The sequence below is a fragment of the Rattus norvegicus genome, chromosome 17 (genome assembly GCF_021556685.1).
Source record: "Rattus norvegicus strain SHRSP/BbbUtx chromosome 17, alternate assembly SHRSP_T2T, whole genome shotgun sequence".
NCBI classification, from domain to species: domain Eukaryota; kingdom Metazoa; phylum Chordata; class Mammalia; order Rodentia; family Muridae; genus Rattus; species Rattus norvegicus.
In genome coordinates, this window is record NC_141550.1 from 54917610 (window position 1) to 54935394 (window position 17785).

Genomic DNA, 17785 nt, shown 5'->3' on the forward strand with positions numbered 1-17785 from the left:
CTCTCCCTCCTAGGCCCACTGGTAGGACCCTACTTTCTCTCCACTGACTATCCAAAGAGAAACCAGTCTGGAGCACACAGGGAGCAGGAGCCACAGGGCAGCCTAGGACAGGAACCTTCCAGTCTCCATCTGTGCCCAGAACTAAGGCTGTCCCAGAGTCCTCGGACACAAAACCTGCCCACAGAGAGCTGGTCTATGAGGAGCGCTCTGACTCCTAAGCCCACAGGTGGGACCCCACTTTTGCTCCACTGACTGTCCAAGGAGAAACACTCCTGAAGTACACAGGACGTGAGAGCTACGGCATGGACTGCTACAGGATCCATCTGCTATCCATCTACACCCAGAGCTAAGGCTGTCCCACAGCCCTCCAGTCTCAAAACCTGCCGGGAGAGAGCTGGTCTCCCAGGACCTAAAGTTGACTTTCAACCAAAAGTTATCAAAAAAGATAACAAAGGACACTTCATACTCATCAAAGGAAAAATCTGCCAAGATGAACTCTCAATTCTGAACATCTATCCTCCAAATCAAGGGCACCCACATTTAGAAAAGAAACTTTACTAAAGATCATAGCATACATTGCACCTCATACAATAATAGTTGGAGACTTCAGATCACCACTCTCATCAATGGAAACAGAAATTAAGTAGAGACACAGTGAAACTACTAGAAGTTATGTACCAAGTGGATTTAACAATTATCTAAAAACTATTTCATCCTTAAACAAAGGAATGTACCTTCTTCTCCCCACCCATGGTACCTTATCAAAAATTGACTGTATAATTGATCACAAAAGAGGCCTCAATAGATGCAAGGAGAGGGGTTGGGGATTTAGCTCAGCGGTAGAGCACTTGCCTAGCAAGCACAAGGCCCTGGATTTGGTCCCCAGCTCCGAAAAAAAGAAAAAAGAAAAAAAAAAAGAAAAGAAAAAGAAAAAAAGAAAAAAGAAAAAAGAAAAAAATAGATGCAAGGAGATTGACATAATCCCATGCGTCCTGTCAGATCACCATGTATTAATGCTGGTCTTCAATAACATCAAAAACAACAGAAAGTCCACATATACAAGGAAGCTAAACAACACTCTACTCAATGACAACTTGGTCAAAGAAGAAAGAAAGAAATTAAAGACTTTTTAGAATTTAATGAACACGAAGGCATAACATACCCAAACATGTGGGACACAATGAAAGCAGTGCTAAGAGGAAAATTCGTAGCTCTGAGTGCCTCCAAAAAGAAACTGGATAGAACATACAATAACAGCTTGACAGCACACCTGAAAGCTCTAGAACAAGAAGCAAATACACCCAAGAGGAGTACATGGCAGGAAATAATCAAACTCATGGCTGAAATCAACCAAGTAGAAACAGAAAGATCTATACAAAGAATGGAGAAAACCAGGAGCTGATTCTTTGAGAAAATCAACAAGATAGATAAACCCTTAGCCAGAGTAAGCAGAGGGCACACACACACACACACACACACACACACACACACACACACACACACACAAAGAGAGAGAGAGAGAGAGAGAGAGAGAGAATCCAAATTAACAAAAGTCATAAATGAAAAGGGAGACATAACAATAGAAACTGAGGAAATTAAAAAAAATACAAAAGCCTGTACTCAACAAAATTGGAGAACCTGGAGAAATGGTCAATTTTCTAGATAGTTTCCAGGTACTAAAGTTAAATCAAGATCAGATTAAACCATCTAAACTATCCCATAACCCTGATAGAAATAGAAGCAGCCAAATAGGAACAAAGTTTGGAGCAGATATTGAAGGAAAGGCCATACAGGAACTGTCCCACCTGGGGATCCAATCCATATACAGAAACAAACCCAGACAGTATTGTGGATACTAAGAAGTACTTGCTGATAGGAGTCTGATATAGCTGTCTCCTGATAGACTGTGCCAGATCCTGACAATACAGGTGTGGATGTTTGCAGCCAATCATTGGACTGAAAATGGGGTCCCCAATGGAGGAGTTAGGAAAAGGACTGAGGAGTAGAAGGGTTATGATCCCATAAGAAGAACAACAATATCAATCAACCAGATCCCCCAGAGCTCCCAGCGACTAAACCACCAACCAATGAGTACACATTAAGGCACCCAAGGCTCCAACTGCATATGTAGCAGAGAATGGCATTGTCCAACATCAATAGGAGGAGAAGCCCTTGCTCCTGTAAAGACTCGTTTCCCCAATGTAGGGGAATGCCAGGGCATTGAGGTAGGTGGTCATGGGTGAGTGAGAGTGGGACCATTCTCACAGATGCAGGGGGATGGTATAGGAGGTATTGGAGTAGGGGAAAAAGTGATAAAATTTAAAATGTAAATACATAAAATATCCAAGAAAAATAAAGTTTAAAAAGAAAAACAAAACGAGAACAAAAAACTCTTCCCTTGAATACAGGTTTTTAATTAGATGGCAAAGGAGCCAATTTAAACATAAAGTACTTAATTCATTTTTAACATTAAAATTGATCTATTTGCTACTAAATATTATTGCAAATTATGAGTGAAAATCTGATATTTATTTGAGTGACTTAGTGGTCTTTCAATTGATAAGGCTGTCATCGAGTTCGTTTAATAGAAATTTTGTTGCTTTATTAGCGTACTTGAGTTCCTAGCTGATGAACTCATGCTCATGTATATTTGATTTCCATTCTTTTGTTCCTTTCATATTTATTTTTTCTAATTTTTTGAAACTATCATGTAGGCACTCAATGAGATATAATAATGTCTACTACTCATTCCCCCCTAACCCTTCCAACTTCTTTTATATCCTCCACAGCATGCCCTCCCCCAGCTTTATGTCTTCTTATATTTCTCTTATATTAAGCCTTTTTTTAAAGAATTAGCCCTGCCCATATGTATGTGGATGTGGGGTCATCCACTGGATCCTGGGAAACATACCAGTGGCTACATGCTCAATAAAGAATTAATCTCCCCAGCAATCATCCACTGTTAATAGTTCCTTAGTGTGGAGCTTTATCTACAGGATAAAACAGAAAAATTATGGTGTACTTTAGAAAAATATGGTTTCCAAACAGGCATGCGAGGTAATAGAATCAAAATATGAGAGGGAAAAATGATATGTGATTTCCCAAGTTCAGTGGAAGTCTGTTTCAAAACCAAACTGAAACAGGGAGGAAAGCTGTGATTTCAAATGGCGTTTTAAAGTTAAGGACTAGATCTAAGCTCTGTCATTGAGCAGATCATCCTATTGTGATGGTAATGACATGTTGTGCGGGAAGTGCTGGTTTTCCTGAAATGAAGGAAGAAAAAACATTGCTGCGATTGATTGATGTACACATGAAGGTCAAACCACAAAATCACTGACATGCTGACTGTCCAACTCATATAACTGGGTTGCTTATTTTGCTAAGAATTCCAAGTTTGTATTCAAATGTCTCTCTCTCTCTCTCTCTCTCTCTCTCTCTCTCTCTCTCTCTCTCTGTGTGTGTGTGTGTGTGTGTGTGTGTGTGTGTGTGTGTGTGTGTGTGTGTGTATGTGTGATTATATTATGAACTCATCCCATTTGGGGGGTGGTGGTAAGGGGTATTGTGCATAGCATTCCCAAGAGGTCTTCATGGTTTCACTAAATTTCCCATAGTCTACCAACAGGCTTTTGAGGTACACTAATGGGAGAGTATATGTTGCCAATCCCTCCAGTTCACAATTTGGCTAGAAACAAAAAAGGCAATGATTTTGAGGCCTCATTATGTCTAAGAAAATTAAATACTTTTTAATATTTCATATTCGTTTTAAATTACTAATCAAATTAAAGAATATGAACATGTCTGAGGTGAGCCACCATGGCGTATCTGCAGTTCTGAAAGCTGGTCCTGATTCCTGGAGTTCCTTCCAAAGGGGAGTGAGGTCTCAATAAAGAAGAGGTGAGGATTTCCTAAAACCTGCTCTGCAGCTCCTGAGGGAGTTGGGATGAATGGATACTCTGGTTTCTCAGGCCAAGAGAGCTAAATTTTATCAGGTATTCTAAAGTCCTGGCAAAATGAAAGAACCTTCAAAGAAAAAATCAAGATTACACTTTTCTTTCTGGGGAGACAGGCCATGGTTTCAGTTTAAAGAGAAAAGATGCGAAATATAAAATGTCTTATCTTTTCAAGTGAGAAACTTAAAATTAAATTTAGGACCCCTTCAACTTTTTCCCAAAATTCTTGAGAGCATGTCTTTTCTTTATCAGAGATGAAAGGGTAGCCTCTTTCAGACTGTTCTGGTCTGGTCTTTTCTGAGACATCATAACAATTTCTTTTGCAATAATTTAAACCAGAATGAATAAAATGAGTTATAATTAAATAAAATACAAGAAAGTCAAACGTTTTTAATTGATTCTAATTTATTTACAACACGCACACACACACTCACATGCACACACAGGCATGCAAGTACATGTGCACTCTCGAGAAACCAGCTAACCAACCAAACATTGGAAAACAAAAGCAAAGCAGTCCCATTTGCCATATAATACTTAGTGGAACACGTCAATGATCTTAAACATTTTTTCTATTTTGGCTAACACACTTTGAATTTGGAAAGCTTGAAAAATGTTTAACAATTCAGATCATCTTCTTTAACCAAGGTTCCTTATCCAAACTGCAGAATATAGAAAACATGTTGATTTTCTCTGGTTTCTATCAAAGCTTGTATGTATTGGCATTGCTTCCATCAAGGAAGAAAATGCATTCATTGCATAGAATACATGGTTTATAGACTTCACACACCTATTTCCTGCTAAAATTTCATGTTGTTTAATTTTATAAGAGAGATATGTTTTAGTTGTTTTCTTTAATTGCCTCTCAGCATTATTTGAAATGTAACATACAGTCGTGATGTCTAATGGCCCATATGCTGGCTTTCTTCCTTCTTATAGTAAGATGGTCAAACTATATTTAAAACCAGTGTCAAAGCAATCATGATGGTTGGTGTATATTATCACCTTGACACAATCAAAATCACCTGGAAAATGAGCCTCCACAAGAATGTGTTCGTCTGAGTTTATGTCCATGGGATAGTTTCTTGATTTTGTTAACAGATGTGGGAAGACTTGTTTTTTTTTTAGAAATTCTTTTTTTTTTTGGTTCTTTTTTCCGGAGCTGGGGACCGAACCCAGGGCCTTGCGCTTCCTAGGCAAGCGCTCTACCACTGAGCTAAATCCCCAGCCCCTGAAGACTTGTTTTTTATTGGATATTTTATTTATTTACATTTCAAATGTTAATCTCTTTCCAGATTTCCCCTCTGCAAACCCCGTATCTCATCCCCCCTCCTTCTGCTTCTATGAGGGTGCTCTCCTACCCACCCACACACCCACTCACTGCCCTGGCATTCCCCTACACTGAGGCATCAAGCCTTTACAAGACCCAGGGCCTGTCCTCTGACTGGTGCCAGATAAGGCCATCCTCTGCTGCATATGCAGTTAGAGCCATGGGTCCCTTCATGTGTACTCTTTGGTTGATGGTTTAGTACCTGGACGCTCTGGGGAATCTGATTGGTTGATATTTTTGTTCTTCCTATGGGGTTGCAAACCCCTTCAGTTCCTTCATTCCTTTTCCTAATTCCTCCATTGGGGTCTCCATTCTCAGTCCAGTGGTTGGCTCCAAGCATCTGAATCTGTATATATCAGGATCTGGCAGAGCCTCTCAGGAGACAAGCTATATCACGCTCCTGTCAGCAAGCACTTCTTGGTGTTTACAATAGTGTCTGGGTTTGGTGTCTGAGTAGGTGGGCCCATCCCCCAACCAGGGCCTTACCTAACATATACATATGGCCTCTACAGGTTCTCCCTACCTTTCATTCAGTATTTCAGCTAGTGTCATCCCTATTGGGTCCTGGGAGCCTCTTATTTTCCAGGAATCTGGGATTTCCTGGTGGCTACCCCCAGTTCCCCATCATCCACCATTACATACCTCTGCTCAATTTTCTTACCCTCTGTATATCATCCCCATACCCTCCCATACCTGATCTTGCCACCCCTTTTTTCCCTTCTCCCTCATCTCTTCCTCGTAGTCCTTCCCACTCTCTACCTTCTCTCAGTCTTTTGTTCCCCCTTCTGAGAAGGACTGAAGCATCCACATTTCAGTCTTCCTTCTTTTTGAGTTTCATATGGTCTGTGAGTTATATCATGGGTATTGCAAGCTTTTGACTTAATGGCAGTGCATGGTCTCTAGGCTAGAATTCTAGGGTGTCTAAGAGTGGCAAAAGCAAACTACATGCTGTTGCATATAATTTAAAATCCCTGCTCACTCTGGCTAGGCTCTAGAATCAGTAGTGCCCGTTCCTCCTTGCCCAATGCTGATAACAGTTGACTGGTCCTAGTTCCACCAATGACTGCTCTGTGGTCTCTCTCCTCTCCTCTCCTCTCCTCTCCTCTCCTCTCCTCTCCTCTCCTCTCCTCTCCTCTCCTCTCCTCTCCTCTCCTCTCCTCTCCTCTCCTCTCCTCTACTGTCCCCTCCCCTCCCCTTCCCTCCCCCCTCCCCTCCCCTCCCCTCCCCCCTCCCCTCCCCTCCCCTCCCCTCCCCTTCTCTCTCTCTCTCTCTCTCTCTCTCTCTCTCTCTCTCTCTGTATCTCTCTCTCTGTCTCTCCCTGCCTCTCTTGCCCACCTGAGTACATGATTCACTCTTTGTCCGGGTCATAATTAACATCAAAATACAAACAGCACCAAGCAACCATAACAACATGCCAGCACACCTGCGTTCATTCCCTTCTGCTTCAGAGACTGCGCATGATTAGCTGCTTCACGGTCCGCTTTCCTTGACTACATGGCAATGTTGAACTATAACATAAAATTATAAGACAAATTAGCCATTTCTCCTTGAGAAGATTTTATGATAACAGAGGAAACTAAAACAGGTGGCAAGTTGAGAAGATTCTGTGCTCAAATTCTTTCATGCCTCTAATCCCAATGACATCCATTGAATTGTTTTTTTCTTTGCTTTGTAAATCCTTTTTTTAAATTGTGATTTCATATAAACATTTATTTTATTCAATGTCCCTCATACCAGTGCCTTTTTATTCAATTGTATATAAATGAATTGTATATATATTCAATAGAGCATAGGTCTGTACCAATAATCACATAAGTAGAATTCTACCAATAGGAATTGCCTGCTTGCAAGAAACTAAATATAGCCTCTGTGACAATCAGAAAACTGAGAACAAATGACTTCTTAGCTTAGCCACTGATTCTATAGAAGGAAGATAGCTGAGGAACAAATCACTGGCCAATGTCCACATTTTGAAGTCTTCATAGTCAGGATACATAGAAAAATCCTATTTATTACTGATAAATTCCCATAAAACCAGTCATAGTGAAACAAATGCTAATCTTAGGTAAAGGAACAATTGGAGGTAGGCTAGATGAATTGTAATATTCAAGATATATAATAACTCTAAAAAGCTATTGGCTCTTGAACTATAGTTTTGATAAAACAACTTTGCACAAGAATTAAAATGTGAAGAGGGAAAATGAAGGATAAAGCTGACAGTACGTAAATTATAGAAATCAGGTTGCCTTTTACTTGATGAAATGTTGTTCATATAATTTGGTATTGATATAATTCTAAAAGTATTTTAAGAAATCTTTTAGCTTCTCATAACATTTTAAGACCTTGAGTTGTGGAGAAGATGGGAAAAGGCTCAGAGGCAAGTGGAAGCCGATCCTCTCTGGTAAGCTTAAAAGCAGAGAAAAGCTATGACAATTTCATCTTCTAAAGATCCAGAAAATTATTCTGGATAAAACTTGTAGTCTAAGGGGAACACTAACTTCAAGTGACATGTTTAAAAGGATCATCCAGAAATTCTAAAGAGTATACCAATACCCATTCCCACTCACAAGCTGACTATCTTGGAAATGAAATGTGGTTTTGATCAGAAACGAGGTGCATATGCAGTCATAAAGTAAAGGATAAAGACCTCACAACAATAACTATGGGCTTTAGGAAGTACACAGTGACATCTAGAGATATAGTTATCTGTGCAGGCATTGTCGCTTTAAGAGCTCAGGTGTGTAGTTATGGAGATGATTTGTGCTATGTCAGTGCAGATCTTATTATCCCTTCCCACTTAGTGTGGGTCAGTGCAGCATGTTGGACTACCTACCTTGCTTTTCCCTTCCACGTCTCTAGAATGATTATGTTGATAAAACAAGAACAACCAAGAACTGGTCATTGATCTTGGCTTGTTCTTCCCATTAGAAAATCTGGAATAAATACAGAAATTTGAACTACAATAGAAATTGTAGGCAATATTTGAGAATACCAGCACAGAAATTAATCATCAGGTTTGAAGAGGGAGTGCAGATACTGAGTGTACAGTGACAGAGCCATTTGTTTTGCAACTCCATGCTCTTCAGTTATTAATAATTTCCTATTTAAAAAACCTAATAACAAAATGTAGGATTTTTTTTTAGCATGGTGCTAGAGTTTAATACACCTACCACATCTTCTTAAGGTGGTTAAGATGTTTCATTATAAACTACTGGCATTACCCCCAAAAGGTGCTGGATTAAGTGAAAAGAAAAATTAGTCCTTGCTTAGTATATGCAATAGTTTCTAAAACTGAAAGATAGAAACTAAAGTATTTGAAATCTGATTTGAATTTTTAAATGAAGAACTTGGAATTCCATCTTGGCTATGGCAGAATACCTAATATCTGACACTTTAGAACACAAATTTGAAGTATCACATGGCTTCTAGGCAGGAAGCATTGAAGTACCAAGTGTCTGGGGAGAAGGGAAGCTGGGAATGTGAGTGCAATGCTGACAGTTATTGTCTGCCCGAAGGCATTTCGTAATTGTCTGAGATAAAGAAGCATCATGGGATCTTTCATAGGCTCGCCATTGTGCACTGTCAAACTCAAGTCATCTCAGTGTAGGATGTGAGTCCTGGGAAAATTCTAGCCTTATATGCAAGTATGTAAATTTGCAGCTTTGAATAAGTAGGCTGTTTGATAAATAATTCCATTGTGCTTCAAAACACCTTCTGCAAACTTTGAATTGCACTGACTTTCCCATCAGCTTACTCAGTCATCTCTATTAGCATCATCACCAACTCTGTTTGTTTTTCCTGCTAGGAAGTTTATCTTTTTCAGTTCCCAGGACTCCAGAGACACAAAGGGGTGAACACATGGTATGTAACATGTTTACACCCTAACTAATGCCTGGGTTGCTTCATGTTATGCTCTTGAGTGCCATCTCCCTTGTTAACTAGAGTAGGCATCATTATGCCCTGTAACCAGAATAGAAACATTCAAGTTCATTCGTCCTTCTTCTTAAACACCAGTGTTTGGTATCGACATGGCACCGACAGTTTCAGTGAACATGCAGATCTCTCCGACTTAAGCATCTGCTGCTCTTTGCTGCATCCATTACCAGAGGGAATGTGTTCATGAATGAATGATCTAGTACCACTAAGCCATGTCACAGAATTTTTCACACTCTCCAGGTCACAGTGGCTCTCATGGCAATGAAAGTTTAGGAGCTCGATTTCCAGGAACTCAGCACAGCACAGGAGGCCTAGGTCCCGTTTGACAGTTGTTTATATTTCCTCCCATAATCACTTTCTCAGGGCAAACTAGAGTCCAGAAGAGTGGAGTCATGACCAGTTCCAGAATTCATTCTCAAAGCATGATTTTCCCTCTTCATTGTCATAAGCCTTGGGTAGAAGCTAAGTTGTGTCTAGGCCTCTATTCCTTTGGTAACTACATTTTGAGATTTCACCCCTGTTATTGATAAAATTAATCAGAACAAAAAGGGTAGAGATTATTCATTGTGTTCTTTGTCAAATTATGAAGCCTGATAGCCCTTCTGAATCCCTTCCTGACAGCATTTAAATTTCTCAGATTGAAAAATATATTCTAACTATGAAAACCTTGTCCATTAAGGAAAAAGTAAAATAGAATCTAACTGGTTAAGGTAACCCTTTAGATAGCAGGTGTGTGGTTTTAGTCATAAAAGCCAAAATGCTTAGGTCAGCTTGTAGTAACAATCTTGGACACAGGAATATTATAATAATGTTTTTGTTTTAATCCAGGTGTGGAAAATGAAGATGCTTCAGTCTGTTTACAGCAACTGACTATGATTTGCATCATGCTCTAGTAGAGGCATGATTTTGATAGTTGGTGCAATTGTGTGATGATCAGAACACTGGAAACTTTTCAGAGGGTATATAAATGCTAGGGACTCTAAAGGTAGAGTGGAGTGTTGGTTGTTTCGTGGTTGCTGTTGGTCATGGTTTGTTAAGAAGTCATGCACAAAATAGAAACAAGAAAAAATCAGATATCCTGATGATGATCAAACTTGTCCCAAGGAACTTGACACCCTTAATCAGCAGGAAGTAGTCCAATAATAGTGCTGCTCCCTTTCCCACTGCTGTCCCTTTTTCTCTTCTCTCTAGTATTAGAGAGTTGAAAGGGTAAGAAAAGTGTGGAGAATGGTGGAAGAAAAAAGTAGCAAAAGACAGCTACATCAGATCTAGGATATTACTTAAGAAGTGATTTTATTGTAGTGTGGTAACCTGTATTAAACATCCCAATACCAATGTTCTCTTCAGAAACTTATAATGATTTGTTGTAGCAAAATAAAGCTAAATTATTTTTATCTATTTGTCTTTACATAATTTCAGTTTTGCCATTTGAACACTTCCAACTATGAAAAGATACTTTTAATTCTCATTCTTTGTCATACTTCAGTTTAATCCTCTATCTAACATTCCCGTTTAGCCTGTCTTCCTTTCCTAGAGTGTTACCTTCTCCTCTGAGTGATCACAAAGTGTATTGCCCTCTGTAGGCACCGTGAATGTTTCCTCATGTCTAACCTTTCTCCTATAGGTGACAAACCTTCCCTTCTCCACTAGTGTGTGTATTCTGTATAACTGTAAGTCCTGTCACATTAGGGGACAGTCGTCTAAGTTCTAAAGTAAAATAGTGATTTGTGTGGAGAACAGCTGAACATTGGATTCAAACTTCCTCTCAAGTTGACAGTATCACAATCAAGTCTTTCTATGCCTGTGGGGATTTACATATTGCTCAGGCTTGGAGTGGATGGCTCATGCTGAGGGTTAGGGCTATGGGTGGGGCTTTCCCAGGCTAGTGAATGTATAGAAAGAACAGGAAAATGCAGCTTTGACAAGCCCACTGCTTGTCTGGCCTCTCATTTTGTCACCGGTGTAGTGATTCTGAAGGTACAGCTTGTACTGTTCTGATTCTCTTTGAGAAGAATTCTTAAGAATTTATATTTACTGTTTTGCTAAGATTCTAAAGACATACATAAAATCATTCATTTATTTTCATCATACTTTTGTGCATTTTTTAAGAAGATCACCAATATAAAGACTCAGCTTTAATCATAATATTCATTGGGAGGTTTTTGCTAGATGTCATGTGGAGGGGGTGTAGTGTTTGTTCAGTATGTTGAGCTACCTGTGCAGTTTGACAGCCTTTTCCTAGTAGAATCTTTTAAAAAAATGTTTGCATAGGTAAGTTTTTAACTAAAAGCCAAGTGAATAGATGAAAACAAGAGTAAAGGGGAAGAAAAACATTGTTAAAGAAATGCATAATGGAGTTAAAGAAAATGATTCCTTGTAGCACTGATTTTTGGTACTGAAAAGAGAAGATAACTTAGTAGCCACAACATCTGGCCTCTGCACCATGTCACTCCTTTTCCCCACCAACACTACATGCTTGGCTTTCATGAACCTGGGCACCACATGGATGGGTTCCTTAACATCCTACTTGCCTGTAGACTAAAGCCTAATGTCAAAAATCTTCTGAGGCAGTTTTATTGAATCTTCCTCCCATAATCAGAAAAGTCTAGAATAAGGCATTTCCACGAATATTTCTCTTAAAAGGTAATTGTAGGACAAATAAAAATATTTTTGATTAAATGCATTTTGAAATATTTAATAGCCCCCGTGTTTAGATGTGTGTGAGTAATTAGTCTTTGAAAAGCAAGTCTATGCTGAAAGAAATTTACAAGAAAACATTTTTCTGTTAATGTGTCACTTCCTTTTTGACTCAAAGGAATTTACTGGAGGATAGCAATTCCCAAAATAAGTTGAAACCCTACATTAACTTCTTCTGCTGACATAAGAGAAGACTCTAATCAAATATTATAAATTATAAGTCACCCTCAAAACTAAAAACATCAAAAGTTTTTAAGACAGAAACCTTTGAGGCTTCATATTTGTGGACCATGAAAAAAGTTTCTGTTCTTTTTGAAGATTGAAGAATCCTTCCAAATGTTATTTTGACCTAGCCAAGATCTTTTCCACTTTCTGTTTTTTTTCTTTTCTTTACTTCCTTCCTTTTAATTCTCTTTATTGTTTTTCTCCCCAACCCCATATCTTTTACTTTAAATAGCATTTTCTGACATGGTGGTGGTAGCACATGCCTTTAATCTCTGTGCTTAGGAGATGGAGAAGGGTGGATCTCTGAGTTGGAGGTCAGCCTGGCCTACACTGTGAGTTCTGGGTCATCCAGGACTACACAGAGAAAGCCTAACTCAAAAAAGAAAAAAGAAAAGAAAACACTTACTAAACAACATATATGCACTCGATTTCCATCTAAAAGATAATATACTGGCATGAAGTATAACTGCTTTATAGTATGATCATGTCTACCAAGCTATTGTACAGCTTTGAAATGGTTTTTTATCCTCGGCATCATCATACTTTCAAGGTTTGAATTTTGATGTTCTTTAGCATCTAGGTCAAAGTTGAAGTTGACCTCCAATCTTAGTTATTCATTCAGGCTTGTCTTAATCTTTGGGATGACTTGTGTGACACCTGGGATGAATCTAAAGATCCTGAGCACTGTGTTACACGAATCTCTTCAATTATGTCAAGGCGCTTACAGCTATTGGGTGCAAGTAAAAGTTGCAAAGACTAGAAGATATACTTTTCAGAAATTGTATTATATTTAGTATCTGTTAAGTATCTCAATGGAAAGACTATTCCAGAGGTGTCCACAAAAGTTATATAAAATAAAGGAGACATGTGAACAAATATAATGAATATTAAAATCCTTTAAAATTATAATTGAATAACAAAATTAAATATGTAAGTGTGTAAGATTCCACCATAGCCTTTCTGACCGTTTGACCCCATCACTACATTTTTTTTCCTTCTTCATTCTTCAGAGACACATGTCTTATGTTCTATCCACCAACTCAGCTCTCACATCCTTTATAATATTTGCTTAGAAAGCTTCCATTATATAGCTAAGTAATTACCTCTATTATTGTCCTGTTTCTGTCTTTGAATCTTGCTACTTAGAAACATGGATCTCAGTGTGTGGTTTATCCTTGCAGAGACTCCTGCTCACAACCCACCAATAGCTGTAGTCACTCTTTATGCCCCTGTTCTTCCTATTGCCTTTAGTACATTTATTATTGTTGGCAGCTACAGGACTTTTTATAGGTAATTTACATCATGTTGATAAGATATATGGCCAGTTAGACAGAGCAGTAATCTAGAACGTCTATCACCCCTGGGTTGGCTGTTGAGCCTACGACAGTGTAGACATTTTATCTTGAATGAATATATCAATAAAATCCATCCATATCTACCACCATTTCAGCACAAAATGGGCACAAACCATTTACTATGAGTCAGTAAATAACTTTCATCCTTACATCTTAATTTTATTGACTTGTTCCTGACAATTTTTTTTGCATTATTTCTAACTCATTTTCTTTTCCAACAAATATATAAAAATACTGGTTTCATATTGGGTCTGAAGATACAAAGGGGAACAGGAAATAATTCTCACTAGTTAGTATTAATAACTTAGTGAACTGATTTAAATATAAATACATCAAAATAAGTACAATAAGATAATAAAGGGGGAAAATGGAAACCGAAATGGAACTGAGAGGCAGGTACGTGCCGTTGAATGAAGGAATTGTTACCCAATACACAGCACATCACAGACTGCCTGCACTGCAGTCCACCTCTTCCTCCTCTACTTCCTCTTTTCTGGCATTTTCCCTTCCTCCTCCTCCTTCTCTTTATTTGGCTCCCTCTTCTTTTGAAGGAGCAGGAAACAAATTTTATTTATTTGCCTCCAAAGATGGAAATTTTGAATACTGATATAATTGAACCCAGACCTCAAACGTCCTCAAGATATATCCTTATAGTCCCAGCCAAGCACCAATGTTAAGAATGTGAGGACCCAGCTATACCTCTCTTGGGCATATACCCAAAAGATGCCCCAACGTATAACAAAGACATGTGCTCCACTATGTTCATAGCGGCCTTATTTATAAAAGCCAGAAGCTGGAAAGAACCCAGATGCCCTTCAACAGAGGAATGGATACAGAAAATGTGGTACATCTACACAATGGACTATTACTCAGCTATCAAATACAATGACTTTATGAAATTCATAGGCAAATGGACGGAACTGGAAAATATCATCCTGAGTGAGGTAACCCAATCACAGAAAGACATACATGATATGCACTCATTGATAAGTGGCTATTAGCCCAAATGCTTAAATTACCCTAGATGCACAGAATGCATGAAACTCAAGAAGGATGACCAAAATGCGAATGCTTCACTCCTTCTTTAAAAGAGGAACAAAAATACCCTTGGCAGGGAATAGCGAGGCAGTTTAGAACAGAGGCAGAAGGAACACCCATTCAGAGCCTGCCCCACATGTGGCCCATACATATACTGCCACCAAACTAGATAAGTTAGATGAAGCAAAGAAGTGCAGGTTGACAGGAACCGGATGTAGATCGCTCCTGAGAGACACACCCAGAATACAGCAAATACATAGGTAATTGCCAGCAGCAATCCACTGAACTGAGAACGGGATCCCCATTGAAGGAACCAAAGAAAGGACTGGAAGAGCTTGAAGGGGCTTGAGACCCCATATGAACAACAATGCCAACTAACCAGAGCCTCCAGGACTAAGCCACTACCCAAAGACTACATGGACTGACCCTGGGCTCCAACCTCATAGGTAGCAATGAATAGTCTAGTAGAGCACCAGTGGAAGGGGAAGCCCTTGGCCCTGCCAAGACTGAACCCCCAGTGAACGAGATTGTTGGGGGGAGGGTGGTAATGGGGGGAGGATGGGGAGGGGAAGCCCATACAGAAGGGGAGGGTGAGGAGCTAGGGGGACGTTGGCCCGGGAACCGGGACGGGGAATAACAATCGAAATGTAAATAAACACTGAAGTTAATAAAGATAAAAAAAAGAATGCTATTATATATTTTCATTGATCTAAAAGTAATTTCAACACAACCACTAGAAAATATTGTGTTGTTCTTGGGTGATGTGGTTGATTCAGCATAAGATAAGAATCTCACATTAGCTCTTAGATATATTAATTGTCATTGTTTATGATTTATTGTGGTAGTTTTGTAATTTTGGACAGAATTTTATCAATTACTACCTTTTCTTCCTCCCCTGAAAATTAAGCTTAATTCTTCATAGTGGTTTGTCTTATGTTCACATCATTGTGTCCTGCTCAGGGCTGTTGACAATTCTGAATGGTTTTGTTTTGTTTAAGGATCTATGTCACTCATTCCAGACATTACATATATTTTTATCATATGTTTTGTTTTTCTAAAGTGGTCTGTTTTAGACAATGAAAAGCTTGTGTAAAACTCACTGAGCATACACACACACACACACACAAACACACACACACACACACACACACACACTTATGCATGTGTGGCCTTAATAGTCACATCTATGCATCTATGTTTATCTATATATGACTGACTGACTTGCTAAAGAAGAAATGTACAAAACAAGTAAGTTGTAATAATCCCACAATGGTTAAGGGACAAAAATTGTTTATCAAGGAATTATTAAAACTTTTAAGTTTGTATATACAGTTCCTTTCATCTCCACCTCTGTGTCTGTTAGTTAAAGAAGAAAGCCTGCTAGCGGAATCCAGTATCTAGGTAAGTTTGTGGGATCACGGGAGATTGCTTGGAGGGATTATCAGGAAAGTTAATAGAAAATAGTTTGACTAAATTAAATTTTCATCATTTACTATATTCTAGTGGAAGCAGTGAGGGAGTCTGTTCTAGAAAAGCCAAAGTACTGCAAATAATTTTAACTAGGTGGGAAAATAAGGAATGTAGCTTTGGGAGATGAATTTCAAATAACAAGGTGAACTATTACCTGTGGCCTGCAAACACGTCTTGGAATTTAGGCCTGATGGAATGCTGGATTTCTACAGCCCAGAAGATGGACTTAAAGACAAATAATCTTCCACTTTACAGTGGCCTGGGAAAAATAAACAAAATTGAATATCTTTTGCATTAATTTTATCATGTAGAAATTACTGAAGCACATGCACCAACATATAAGCATTAACATTAATGTGCCAAAAGCATCCAATTCATGATGATTTTTCTTTGAAACGGATTTGAAACAGAGAGCATCTTTTATCTGTGCCTGTATGAAGAATAATTATTTTAACTGGACTGTATTTTTAGAATGCTACCTCTTCTGAAGATTCTTCAGAAACTTGCTTCCCATAAATCATGATCATTTTAAGTGAGCAATATTGGAGGATATGGAGAGCAAGATGAGAAGCATTTCTTTAAAAAATCAAAGACATAGATAATTATGACTTTCTTACTGAAACACCTTTGGAGGTAGTTCCAGTTTTACTCCCTTCATCAATCTTTGACATTATCACATCGTCTATAGGGAACGTGTGTGAATAGCAAGCCTGAAAACAGAGGGGTCTTATTACTACTGTAAGAGATGAAGAATTGGGGAAATAGACAAATGAAGATGTCTTGGGTAATAATTCTTCAGGAATACAACAGACATAATTGGAACATTAAAGAAAATATATCCATGCATTCTGTACTTGCAAATTGCTCCAAAGAAGATGGAGAGTATTGTATTTCAGATAGAGATATGACTATACCTGTTATTTTTTTCATTATAGCAACATTAAAAAAGATAGTAATCTAATTTCACATAACCATTACTACTAAAGTATATATGTACTCTTTGTTTATCAGGTTTTACTTCTCAGAAATTGCAGCATCTCCTACAGAGCCTGTCAAATGAGACTGCCTAGATCCCAGAGAACAGAGAGACTGGGAAATCATTGAAATTACACAATCATATCCAAATGTTTGCGTAGACTCAAGCTCGTATCAGCTCATAAGATCAGTGTGTGTGTGTGTTTGTGTGTGTGTGTGTCCGCACATGCTTGAGTATGCATGTGTGCATGCATGTGTGTATGTCTATTGCATTAGTAGAGATGTTAAGGTTGAATGTATTTTCTGCTCATGGTCATTGTAAGATATTGTGCTGTATGTGATAAGAATCAATGTAACAAGGCTGGAGAGATGACTCAGCTGTTAAAGGCTAGACTCACAACCAAAAATAGAGCAATCAGTGTAACAAACATAAAGTTATTGGTGTGGTTTTGGATAAGCTCCAGCTAAGCTTTGACATGACTAAAACCAACCATCCTCCACAATGGGTGAGTGGGATGCTTAACTTGTGAAGTTACTGCGAAGATGATGGTGGGTTAATAATCTAGGTAAAACTTTTGTCAAAGTTACTGCATTTCCTATTGTGAACCAAGGATGGTTCTTTCTTCCAGCTACAGTTGAAATGAAAAAGGTAGCTAACATGGATTGGGGTGTCAAGAAAAACAAACAGACAAACAAACAAAAAGGTACAAACAAAGCAAAACAAATCCCTGATGTCTAATAATGATGAGCACTTAATGATAAAGTAGGTATTATGTGGCAGGAACAAAACTAGTCATGCTATAAGGGTT